At 35.1% G+C, this 13,594-nt stretch overlaps 1 pseudogene; it reads left to right on the forward strand.

The window, feature by feature from the left end:
• Positions 1-3,031: 3,031 nt before the first annotated feature.
• The window catches only part of LOC120595042 (E3 ubiquitin-protein ligase TRAF7-like), a 112,411-nt pseudogene continuing 101,848 nt past the window's right edge, over positions 3,032-13,594 (forward strand).

Below are 13,594 nucleotides of genomic sequence, written 5' to 3' on the forward strand. Positions count from 1 at the left end.
TGACATATACATAGCTCACCACCTAATATAGAATCTAAACCACTTAAAAAATTAATCAGCTGTTATCTAAAATGCCATTACCTAAGAACACATTTCTAAGAACTACTGTAATATTGTGTGAGCTCCACTGATTGAAGTCTTAAGAGCCAGAGAGAAAACATTAAAAATAAAAGTTTGTTTTTTATAATTAGTAAATTTTTTTAAAAGAAATGAAAGGAATATAGGTCTCTCTGTTCTTTAATGATATCTTGTCCTCAATATCATTCTAGTTTATTCTATTATATTTCATTCTATTATATTTAATTCTGTTATCTCTTTATAACAAAGAGAATTCTTTTTTTCCTACTGTGTGTCTCCTACAAAGTTTTCTTGTGACTCTATCATCTAAGGACAATGCTTGAGATATTAGAGAAAAGAAAGTTTCCACCTGAGGGTAGGAAAAGAGGTTAAGGCATATATTACCTTCCTATACCTTTACTGTACTCATATGAGATATTTATTTTACAGGCATATCTCGTTTAATTGTGCTTTGCTTTATCGCACTTCACAAATATTGTGTTTTTCACAAATTCAAGTTTTGTGGCAACCCTCACTCGAACAAACTGAAAACCTTCTGGAAAGGATTTAGCATTCTAGATACCATTGAGAGCAGCATGATTCATGGGAAGAGGTCAAAATAGCAACATTAGCATGAGTTTGGAAGAAGTTGATTCCAACCCTCATGGATGTCTTTGAGGGGTTCAAGACTTTAGTGGAGAAGTAACTGCAGATGTGGTAGAAACAGCAAGACAACTAGAATTAGAAGTGGAATTGAGGATATGACTAAATTGTTGCAATCTCATGATAAAACTTTAACTGATGAGGAGTTGCTTCTTATGGATGAGTAATTTCTTGAGATAGAATCTACTCTTTGTGAAGAGGCTGTGAAGATTATTGCAATGGCAACAAAAGATTTAGAATACTAAAAAAACTTAGTTGATAAAGCAGCAACAGGGATTGAGAGGATCAACTCCAATTTTGGAAGAAGTTTTACCTATGGGTAAAATACTAGCAAACAGCATCACGTGCTACAGAGTCGTCATTCATGAAAGGAAGAATCAAACAATGAGGCAAACTTCATTGTTGTCGTGTTTTAAGAATTTGTCACAGCCATCCCAATCTTCAGTACCCACCACCCTGATCAGTCAGTCAGCAGCCATCAACAGAGGCAAGACTCTTCACCATCAAAAAGACATGACTCACTAAAGGCTCAGATAACGGTTAGCATTTTTCAGCAACAAAATATTCTTTAATTAAGGTATGTATATTGTTTTTTAGAGATAATACTATTGCATACTTAATGATTTCAATATAGTTTAAACATAACTTTTATATATATAAAAACTCACATAACTTGCTTTATTTTGATGGTTTGGAACAAAACCCACAATATCTCCGAGGTATGCCTATAAATGTTTTGAGCAGTTTTAGATTGTAAAACCCATTACTATATTAAATGTGTTTAATTCAAACATGTTTCTATAATCTTCCATATCCAAATGTTAAAATCTGCTTCTAAAATTTTGGTTATTAACTAAATGGTTTATAAAATTCTTTCAGGATGTTTTAATAGCTCGGATATTATGCAAAATAAAGTCTTTGGTATTCTCCTTGCTCTTCCTTGCTAAGATTTAAATAGGATTTTCCAGATTTATTAAAAATTACCCTGCCTTTATTTTCATTTAAACACAAAGTCCAGAAGATCTTTTCAATTCACTGCCAAAATCACTTTTTATATCACAAGAAAAGGTTTTTTTAAATTTTATTTATTTGAAGGGCTTCTCCTCTCTTCAACTCTCAGCACTATATACACCATACCTTGAATTTAGAAGCACGTTTACCTAGAAAATCTGAAGGGCCATTTTCCCCTTAAGAGTCTCAAATTATTTGGAAGGGAAATTTCTATGTCAGGACTGTGTATCAAGCAATGTTGATACTGGCAAATCTTAATCATTTATTCTACATGACTGCTAACAAACCATACCAGAAACTAGCTCCATAAGTATTATGATAGCACTTTCTTCATGTCCTTTATACCTGGACATAATTTGGATCCATCTCTTTCCATACAGTTTCCAGTTACATTTCAGTTTTATTACAGTCAAATTGACAGCTATATTGCTGGGAAAAAGGAGAAATTCAAAAATCCAATTATTGTGTTCAGATTAAATTACAAACGAACACATATATAGGGGGAAAGTCATATGCTATCTGTTTTATATTATTTTAAAAACATTAAAACAAGTTAAATATGAAAAATGTATAAATATGGGAGATTTCGACCTGGCACATGGTAGGGTTACAATAAATATTTATTTAATGAACAAATGAAATGTAAACCAACATAGTCACAGGAAAGTTTTCCACAGATAACACAAAATGAGAAAGACCCTGAGGAGGAGATAGCAGAGACAGCGTGTTCACTCTCTTCATCCCACTAGCAAGCCAAACTCTCTCCACACAATTCTTCATTTTCCTAGCCTCCCTTACAAATAATTTTATCCAGTTTTCTGTACTCGCTGTCACTTTCATTCAATTTATAACATTTTTTATTTTGAGACAGTTTTCCCATAAGCCCTAAACTGACATCAGAGAGCTACAGTAGAGTAGAAATTGTGTCAGGACAGGTATAGGCAGGGAGAAGGCCTGGAATACTACAACCCAGAGTTTCTCTCAGCCTCCAGGAGGTGACTCAAAGGATAACCTGGTGAGCTGGCAAGTTCACTAGGATGGTCAGCAAAGGGTGGGTAGCCACCAGCAGAGGATGTGAGTTGGGGCTTGAATGGGATTCACAGCAAGCTCTTTCAGGCAGATCCGCAAAGGAAAGCCAGTGGGGAAGGAACCACTGTGCATTCTCAGTACTGAGACGACAATCCACAGGCTGCAGCAGCCACACTGTGACAGCAGACACAGCAATGGCAGGGGTAAATATGCGCATTCCAAGCAAGGGTCCAAGAACAGCGAATGGACCTGAGGCTCTTCCCCTAACGCCATGAAGTTAAATCAAAATGTGATTTTGATTTCACAGATTCATCAAGGGGGAGAGAAGGAAAAGGAGGAGGAGACAAATTCTGAAAGCTTGAGTATTTACCCAAAAGAAATTGATGTAATCTGGACAGGACTGAGGAACACAGAACAATCACCTTAAAAAAGCAAAATTAATCACCTACACCACACAAAACGAAGCTCAGGGACAGGCTGAGTTCACTTGCAGAGAAATAAAGTTAAATGTCTGCTTATCTAGGTTGTAACTATAAATTTAAACTTAATACATTTGAAAATGGAGACACTAGAACCCAGAGGAATTCTTTATTTAGCACCTTCCCCTGCCAGATGGATCTCCACAGAGACTGAGCAGTTTTAGCTCCTGTGGCCAACGACTTCCCCTCCATAAATGACAAACAGATGTGACACAATTCCCTAATTTTAGAGAAGGGAAATTGAAAAGCAGAAAAATTTAACGATTAACTTAACTAAATTCTATGGTTCTAAATATCCAACTTATCAGTCACAGAAATAAACATCTAGATTTGTTTTTCTGACTAGCACCAGGAAACAGAACATGAGGGCCTAGGCACTTGGTCCATCAAGTTTTCCTTACATGTAGCTATAAAGAAAAAATATAGCTAAACCTTCAATCGGAGCATAATTGAAATTACTGTTTTGAATCTGAGTTTTATGTTGCTTTTATTGAATTATGAGCTCTCCCAGATAACTGAATCTTAATCATTCAAGAGATATTTATTGAGAACCTAAGTCTGATCAACTCAATTCAATTTATTCCAATTAAGTGTTTACTGGGAATTAGCTGTGTGATAGCCATTGTGCTAACTGCTGGGAATAAAAAAATGAGCCATCTATTCCACCAATACAGTCCCTGCTCCCGTGGGCATCAGGCGGCGAGTGAGGGAGGCTTTAAAGAAGTATAAAGTGCTATGAGGAACATGAAATAAGTGAGGCTAATCTGGACTAGCCCTGCCTCAGGAAGTGTGCTTCATAGGCTTTTATTTATAGACAGTAGATAAATTCATTTATATTTGAGGTTAAAAGTATAATGCCATTTTCAAACAAATGACATTTTTAAATCAGATAGAAGTAATTTATAAAAATTATAAACTATCAGGATTTAAACATTCATTGAACACAGCCTCGTGTTCAACATTTGAATTCCCTCATTAGTATTGTTTCCTGGAGCTTCATATTTTATATGTATGTTTTATATCTACAGATAGATAATTCACATTTTATATGCCACCAATCATTGTTTAAAACAGTGAAACAAAGACAATTTTACATGTACACAACATAAATTGATTTTGTACACTGTATATGATGCCAGGCATTATTATGTATTATTATGTTTTCATTTAAAATGAGTTTTAAGACCTTAGAAATACAACATTGACTGTGGTAATACTGAGAGTGAATTAATTGGGATTCCTTGACTCTATTTTTAAAATTCCAGAATCAGCCTAGTCTGGAACTCTTAGTCACAGAATTTGGCAACATGATGGTTACTTCAATTATTGGAAAATATAAAAAATAATTTGGTGCTAATAATAACTAAAAGAATTAAAGTTTAAATATTTTACTTTTGCAATAAATCAGACCACATGTGATATTACTGATCTAATAAGATTATTCTCACTTGCATTCTGATGTGCTTTCACAAGAAGAAAAGAAAGAGATAAGGTTATGACTAGCAAATTGGTGATGACACTGCTACATGAGTCCATGGGAATATCATGAGAATATCAAGTACATCCTACAGGTTAAAATGCTGAGGACCTTTGTCATAACTGCTACTGATACCTGGGCCTCCCTTAACCTCTTGTCCTTGTGTTTTCCAGGAACAGAAAACTTCTCCACCATGAGCCTATTTTCCTGAAGGTTCTCATTCCGTATGCAGATTGAAGTTCAGCAAGCCAGACTATCTCCAGTAGCAAGGAGCCACCAGCAGAATGAAACCTTAATATTCAGTGTGAGGAATAAAAAACAGCAATTCCGTCTTTGTGTTGGGGTAAGGAAGGTGTAAGGAAGTTTCAAGAAAATTTCACTCTTAGGGTTTTCTTCCAAAGGTGAGTTAAAATTAGCCTGCAAAACAGCCACAGAGTTAATGAAATTCAATTTAAGGGGGTTATAATGCACTTGGGTGTTGCTAGAACCTGGAAAGCTAAATATCGATTTCTGTATAGCTCCGGAAAAGACATGTTTACAATTACTAATACTTTTCATTATTAAGCTCTAGTGGTAGGCAAAGGAATAAACAATTTCAATTATGAAATTAATATAATCAAGTCTATTGATTTGACCTTTTAAAATACTTTAATTGGCTAAAGATGTTATAGTGAAATTTTATATTTTTATTCTGAATTGGCATTGGTTGCAGTGGAGTCTAAGCTGCTGTAACAAAGGAAGATTAAATTGTAATGGTTCAACCAAGATAGTTTATTTCTTTTTCATGTAGTAACAAAGATGGAATCTGCTACACAGTTATTTAAGGGCTCAGTGAAGTGGTCTTATGGAATCATTATGTGATATGAGCGTGCATAACTGCAAGGAAAGCTAATATATATTTTCTCTTGCTGGGCAGCCATGTGTCCAGCCGTAATTGGTAGCCTCTATCACAAGATTATTTGGTTCAAATTGTTTATTATTTAAGAACCTCTCCTTCTTCCATCACTATCTGGGTGTACAGCACCACATGATGTACAGTTAGTGACATCACATGGCTATTTAACCCATGCAAACAGTTCACGGACATCATACCTGGTCTACATTGGTATTTACAAAGAAAGGTTAAAGGACTACTCTAAATTTACTATATGCTCCTGCTTTTTTTATTGATAAAATATTCCAGGATTTTGTCAAGAATTACTGGACTTATTTGTAAAGGTTTTGGTTAATAACTGGAATAGTTACACTTTATTCAATAAGAAAGAAGATGAATCAAGTAAAGTAAAGCTATGCCCACGTAATGGATTTTAGATTTTATTTTAACTGAAATTTGTGATCTAATTTGTAGAGATACAGGTAATATTATAAAGGTTACATGGACTTAAAGAAATTGTCCAGTTAAACAGTTAAAACGAAGGTCTGGTATATTTTCCCAGACTATTTTTATTGGTAGATTTGCTTTGATTTGATTGGGGAATTTGAGATTTCTGATATTCTTGACTGATTATTTTTATCTTTTGGGGATTTGGAAGACTAATAAATGAGATAAAAATTAGACCACATGGACCACTGATGAAAATGAAATTGAGTTTTAAATTATTGATGGACTTTCAAAATGTAATAGTTATAGCAAGCCCTATTTTATCTTATCAGTTGTGCTCTTGTTTATATCCAAGTCAGTTTGAAGAAACAATACTCTATATCAGACATTCTCAAATGTTTGGTCTTTAAGACCTCTTGAAATTCTTAAAAATTGTAGACCCCCAAAGAGATTTTGTTTATGTGGATTCTATCTATTGATATTTACTGTATTAGAAAGTAAAATTGAGTAAGTTTTAAATATGTATTTATTTAAATATGTATTAACTATTTATTATTTAATATAATCATTTATTATTTAAAATTATATAAAATAATTATTAAATGTTTGCTTATTTAAAATAACAATTGATATAGAAATAGCTATATTTTCAAAAAATGTGAGAAGAATGACATATGTTTCTTCAGCCATGAAGAGATATGTGGGTAGAAAAAGAATAAACTTACTGACCTCCTGTGAGGATCTCAGAGACTCCCAGGAGCCTTCCAACCATGTTTTGAGAACTGCTGCCCAATAGGTTCCCTTGGGCTTGGATTTAGGTCTTTATACCTGTTTCTTTGAAAGAATCCAAGCTTTCTTTGGCCAGAGAATAACAGTCTTGAGTCCTCAATGAGGGTAGAGACCACACCTCAACCATATGGTGCTCTAAGTCTAACTTGAAGGAAAAATTTAAATGGTGGCTGCTAGAGAACATGCTAAGGCAATTCTACAGCAAAAGGAAAGTATTAAGCAATGAACAATGGGACCAAATATAGAGAAATCAGAAAAGAAGACATGGGAAAACTTAACGTTAAACATGAGCAGAGTCCATTTAATGAACATGGTAGTTAAAGGCTAAGAAAAAGAAAGATAACAAGGAGTGAAATCTGTCATTCACACAGGTCCCAATTTTTCTGAACACCTCACCACATTTTCATATGTGTATAAATCCTTTCCCAAACATAAATGTTCAAAGAAAAATGTTTTCATTGTCCCTCGCTGCGTAAGTGATAACAGGTGATAGCAGGTGATAACAGATGCACCCGTGCAAGATATTAATTCAGACTTGAATTACACAAACAGATAGGAACAGAGGTTGCTTCTGGCTGGGGTGAGGCACATCCATGTCAAGTGTTGTTCCTGATTCCCCAGCTATGAAAGAAGCTCCAGATACAGCATCTTACTGATCATGCATGGCATGACATGCTACTGGAGCTGGCAGCTGGTGTGACACCTTCAGAATTGGAAGCTCTCTGGTCTTTGCAGAGGTAGCAGGTAGTGCTGTCAGTCTCAGAAACTTAAACTATATCAGTCAGGCTCCCAATAAGAAATAGATGACAAATTCAGAAAAGTTTAGCTGAAGAAAATTTAATGGAATGACTAATGCAGAGGTATGAGAAAATCTACGGAAACCAAAAAGGGGTAGTTAAGTAGCCAGGTACTAGCCACCATTAGATCTGAAGGGACAAGAAAGGTAACGATGTATCTGGAGCCTGGGGAAAGCTACAGCCAGAAAGAAGGAGCCTCTCGACAGAAGATATAGGCTTAGAGGAATGCAGCCACTGTGAGACACAGCATGACAAAGAAAGATGAAAAAAACTACCTAACCTCTTGTTTCTTCTGAACTCTGATCTTCTGTCTAATGCCTCCTACTGGCTAGACCCAAAAGGAAGCCAGAGTGCAGAGAGCGCAGGTAATGCAGTCAATGGAATTCTGTGTCTCGGGGTACAGCAGAGCAAAGAATGGAGTAGGGGCAGAGCCAGGGAAATAGCTAGTAAGGAAAACCATAACACCTTATCTTAGGTTAAACTAGACCATTCCCATCTGTAGTCCCTAAAATGAAATTCAAAAAGTGATTCAACTTTATTAAAATACGGAGAAACTATTGTTCTCTCAGCTGGTACAAGAAATCTCTTTAAGCAGAATGTACTTTTGTTGAGAAAAGTCTTTAAGTCATAGGGTAAAAATCTCTACAAAGTCTGACTGTTCACTAATGCAAAAATTTGGGACAAAGATGAATTTGTCCAAAAGAAGGAAGGAGAGAAAAACGATGACTGAGTGAAAAGAGAGATAAAGAGAAAGCGAAAGAGTTGGTGAGAGCACATACTGTAAAACCTGGGAAGTCTCTGACATTTTGGAAGGCTGGGGGCTTCCACAAGCCATGGTGTTAATAATTCAAGTCAAGTTTATACATTTTGAGTCAAAGAGGTCACAACTGGCTTATAAACAAGAATTTATAACTACTAACTGGTAAGCCTGAACATTGCAAAGGAAAACTAAATCCTGTAAAACATCACTCTTTAACCCTCTATTCATAACATTTAGTGACTAGAGGGGTGTGGAGATTTTCTGTTCCAGTTTCTCCATTCTAAGCATCCTATTTTTAGGAAATATTTGTCACGAGTCCAGTTGTCCTTCTCCAGTAATTCTGCTAAGTGTTTTTAACTAGCCCCTTCAGAACCCACCCTGCATTCACCCTCAACTTTGTTGTCTGCCACTGCTTTAGAGGAAGGAGTTGGAATGGTCCGTATATAGTTGTCCTCCCTTATCCCCAGTGGATACATTCCAAGCTCCCTGGTGAATGCCTGAAACCATGAATAGTACCCAACCCTATATATGCTATGTTTTTTTCTATACATACATGCCCATGACAAAGTTTAATTTATAAAGTAGGCACAGTAAAAGACTAACAACAAGAACTAATAATAAAATAAAACAATTATAACAATATACTGTAATAAAAGTTATGTGAACGTGACCTCTCTCTCTCTCTCATAACGGAGAAAGCTACTAAGGGTGGGTAGGGTATACACTGTGGATATGGTTAACTGAAACTGCAGAAAGTAAAACTATGGAAGGAGAGATAGGATACTGTAATTATCTCCAGTTCCATGGTATCACCATTTTTTTTTTCCATTCTCCCTAAAAATTCATTAGCCACCTTTCCTTTCTGAAGTCTCAGTCACGAAGACCTGGCTGAAATTTAGTCACAGTTTAATGCCCAGTGGCACCTGACTGCTTATACAAATGGAGTTCCTAGAGTCTGGGGATTTACAGGGCTCCTAGGATAACTACAAGACCCTCAACAAAGGGCAATACTGAGTGTAGAGGGCCCAAAATGAGGGAAAAGACAAATGATGAAAGAATGAGGGGATGGAGAGTTCTAGGGGACCAAGTAAAAAGAGAATCACAGAAGGGAAGTCAAAGGTAATAGACACAGCTCTATTCACATTTAACAGAGACTAAGACCAATCATAACTAGGCTTTTTTTTTTTTATGATGTGTTGAACCTTATAGCTTCCTCAGTGTCTGCTATTTTAAAATTAACTAGTATTTTCCTTTATCTCTAGGGTGCTAATAGTAAAATTTCTATAAAGATTTAAAGAGGTTTGAGTGTTCATTTGGAAGCCAAGGAAAAACCTAGAAAACTTGGTTTAGCTTCATAGTGGCTCTTGAAACAACTGAATCATAGTGGTGCCTTAAAAGGAAACTAAATCGGTCAAATCTCTGGGAAGCTCTGAGAAGGACAGCAAAGGAGAGAGAAAAGAGGTAATAGAAAGCCAGCTTAGGAAACCGATTGACCCAAATATTTTAATGGGCAGGAAAACCTTGCAATCTTAGCTTTCGATGACCTGTGCTGTTAAGAAGCACCTGTAGATTCATAAATATGGCAACGGCCAACAATAGGAGGATATGAATCCAAGTACCTAGCTCTGCCTCTTGGAGCTTATAGTGAGTTATATAATCATACCTAGCTTTAGTTTCCTCACTTAAAAAATAAAAATTCCTATCTCTCAGAATCTAATACTAATCTGTATTATTAGTACATGCGAGAAGGGCAACGTGCTCCAGTGGGAAGCACTGTCATTTGCAGTAAAGCCCATATGGATCTGCCATTATTAACCGTGCATATACTGTCATATACTGCTTCACCTCTCCAAACATTTAATTTCTATTCTCTGTAGATGTGATTTTACAGCCTTCTTCAGAGTTGTTGTTCAGAGATATTAGTACTTACCATAGTATCTAGCAACTAGTAAATACCCAGTTACTGTTTGTTCCCTTCTCTAGACTGGATGAACGGCCTTGAGAATATCTCAGGAAATGACCTGAATGAGCCTGCATTAGCTCCTCCTGCCTGGATGTCGTGATCATTTTTTTGTTGTTGTGAATTACAACATCCGGGTTTAAATCTGAGATATATTAGTTCAAATAACTCATCTCGCTTTAAAATTCAACTACGGTTTGAAGTTGGGGGGCCAAGATGTTCCACATAATCCACACGTTGCTTTTACTCTCTAATTTAATGACAAAACAGAACGAAAATTTAGACCAAAAAATGATACTGTACGAAAAAATAACTTAATTTTTGAAAAGGGTTTAATAATAGACTTCCAGTTTCTTTCTCCGTTTTACCTTCCTGTTACTTAACTACAGCTATATATGTAAGAATACAAATATCCGGACTCATAAAAAATCAAATTTAAAGTATCCTAGAATCTTTATTTTCTTCTTTTTATTCTTAAATCTTTCTCACCTCTATTTTCAGAGATGCTACCTTTCTTTCCAGTGGCAGAGCCTCTTGCTTCAAAGAAAACTCATTTATCATAGTTATTAACAGCTCCACAAAATCAGTGATTCTCTTCTTTCTTTGCAGTGTTTCATTTCTTCAGCTCATACTGAGACCTGCACCAAGTTATGGAACCTGCTCTTTCCCAGGGGAGTTTAATCTAAATTCATCTTGACTATGTTCTGGCTGTTTGATGCTATACATTCTAACCCTCGTCTTTGCATCATTACCAAAATAGGGAAATTGAAACAGAAAGCATATAACACGGGTAAGACACTGAGATCTCTGGACATATGAGCTAAATTCTGGTTTCCTCTGTTTCATTTGTATACCTGGGACAAATGCCTGGACATAGACATTTTTTTTTTTTCCCTAAAGACTACAAAAAGTTCTGCTATTAATCACCAGTCAGTTTCATAATACAACTTGGCATAGCTAAAACTAGCAGACTAAGGAAGTTCTAACATATGGTGAAGTTCTCCAACAGCAATTGTGGGATTACAACATAACAGCCACAAATCTGTGTGCTTGTCTATTACACCAAGCTCAAGACTTTCCGAGGGAGAGTAAAGCCCCAAAGACTGCTGATGACACCCGCTCCCAAATTCCTAGTCCAGGGCTCTGCCTACTGTAGGTGTTTAATACAGGCTTGTGAATGATAATTAAAATAATTCCTGATTTTGTGCAAGAGTATAGACTAAGCTTAGTTCTCTAACAGCAATTCAAAGCCATACCTCTACCTTTTCTACTAAGCCAACCTAAGAAGAAAGCCCTGTCAGAAAGCCAATCCTAAAGAACTATAAAGAAACTGGATTTTTTTTTTAACTCTCTCTCTAGACTATTTAAGAGCATTTACTCAACAATGTAAAAGAAATTAATTCTGTAATCTATCTTTACTGCTAAAAAGAGACAAGAGGAAAATTTAACTATGAAAAAACGTTCAATTATTTCAATTATATCTCTTTCTAAAACGAACATTCTTTTACATCAGACATCTGCAATTTAGTCCTAATTTGTTCCCAAAATAGTATCAATTATAATACTTTAAAAAATGATAAAATATTCACAATTTATTTAATGGTATTTATAAATGTAAGAATTATAAACATATCTGGTAAAGTTCTCTTTATAGTTAATCCAATTATTATCAGGAACATAATGGAATTTTATATATATATATATATATATATATATATATGCATATATATATATATGTTGTGTATATAGTGTCTATGTGTGCAGAAAAAATGCTCCCTCCTCTGAATCATAAATACCTGAAGAAAAACCTTTTATATATTACCATGTCTTTGTCTCATGAGTGTCTATAAACATGAAAGGTCCAAAAAAGTAATTAACTTCCTTTTTTTCTTACACGGGTCCATCAAATTTGTGCCCAAGCATTTGTACTCACTTTAACATTCCAATAAGGGAAATATTAATTCCTTTAATAGATTTTAAATTTGAATTTGAAGATCAAATTTACTTCTCAAATTGAGACACATGATGGAACAGTAAGCCTGTCTCGCATCTCCAGGCAGGGTGGGGGCAACGAGTTTTCAATGACAGACAGGAATGGGTTAGTGTAAGTGGTCGTCAAGAAATTTGTAACTGAGATAAGTAGAATCGAATTTTTATGCAGATATGAGGAGCTGGCTCCTACCGAAGAGCTGATTATTAAATATTTAGGAATTACAATCATAAAATCAGCCATGGTAAGAGCATTTACCCCATAAAAATTGGCAAATGCTACAAGTCTGGGCTTTCGATGTTATTGTTGACATTTCTGTTATAGTGGTTTTTGCAGAGAGAGCCAGTTTGCAAGCATACCACTGCACGTAGTGTAGCACAGAGTCAGCCATCTAGATATTAGCATTGTAATCTGAGAGCCAGGACAGCAATCACTTTAAAGAAGTGACACCATACTATAGTTAGGTCATCATTCTTAAGTGTTTGACTTATGATAAAAATAATAACATATAATATTTATATATTTATATAGCTCCCTAGCAAATACTCAAAATTCCTATTACCCATGGTCCGGGTAAGTTTACAACTGACATCTTAAGGTTTGTTATACAGTAAAGAATATATAATATTTTATAAGGGTTATAATAAACCTTTATATAGTAATCCAAAAAGTCTATTTTAAAATTTTCAATCTCTGAGTTAAGAGTTCTTCTGCATTTATTTCCTAAAACAAAAATATTTTATTCTTTTCACCAGCTCAAAACCTTCAGAACTGTATGCTAAGCTAACCATAATAATTATTGACATGCTCATGACTGAGCCACAGGTTGTTTAAACAGATAGCCTCTTGAGAATTTATGCTAAATGGATAATGATAATTTTCCTCCATCATATAAAGATTCATTAAACCTATTTCATTCAAAATAGTAATCAGCATTACTACTGTTTATATCTATTATATGCAAGGTACTATTTAACACATTGTTACTCCATCCTATGAGTTAGAAATTATTATCCCTATTTAACAGCATCAAAACTGAGAGGCATAAGGAGTGTAACTTACTTAAAGTTTCAGAACATATAAGAGTCCAAGCCTGGATTAGACCCTGTCTCTGATTCCAAAGTTCATTCTTTTGACCACTATATTTGATTGCCTCTTATGCACATGTGGTTTTCATCCACTCAGACATACACAACTGTTTCTTTTCACCAGCTCAAAACCTTCAGAACTGTATGCTAAGTTAACCATAATAATTATTGAC

This window comes from Pteropus medius, unplaced genomic scaffold, assembly GCF_902729225.1.
Source record: "Pteropus medius unplaced genomic scaffold, Ma_sr-lr_union100, whole genome shotgun sequence".
Taxonomy (NCBI): domain Eukaryota; kingdom Metazoa; phylum Chordata; class Mammalia; order Chiroptera; family Pteropodidae; genus Pteropus; species Pteropus medius.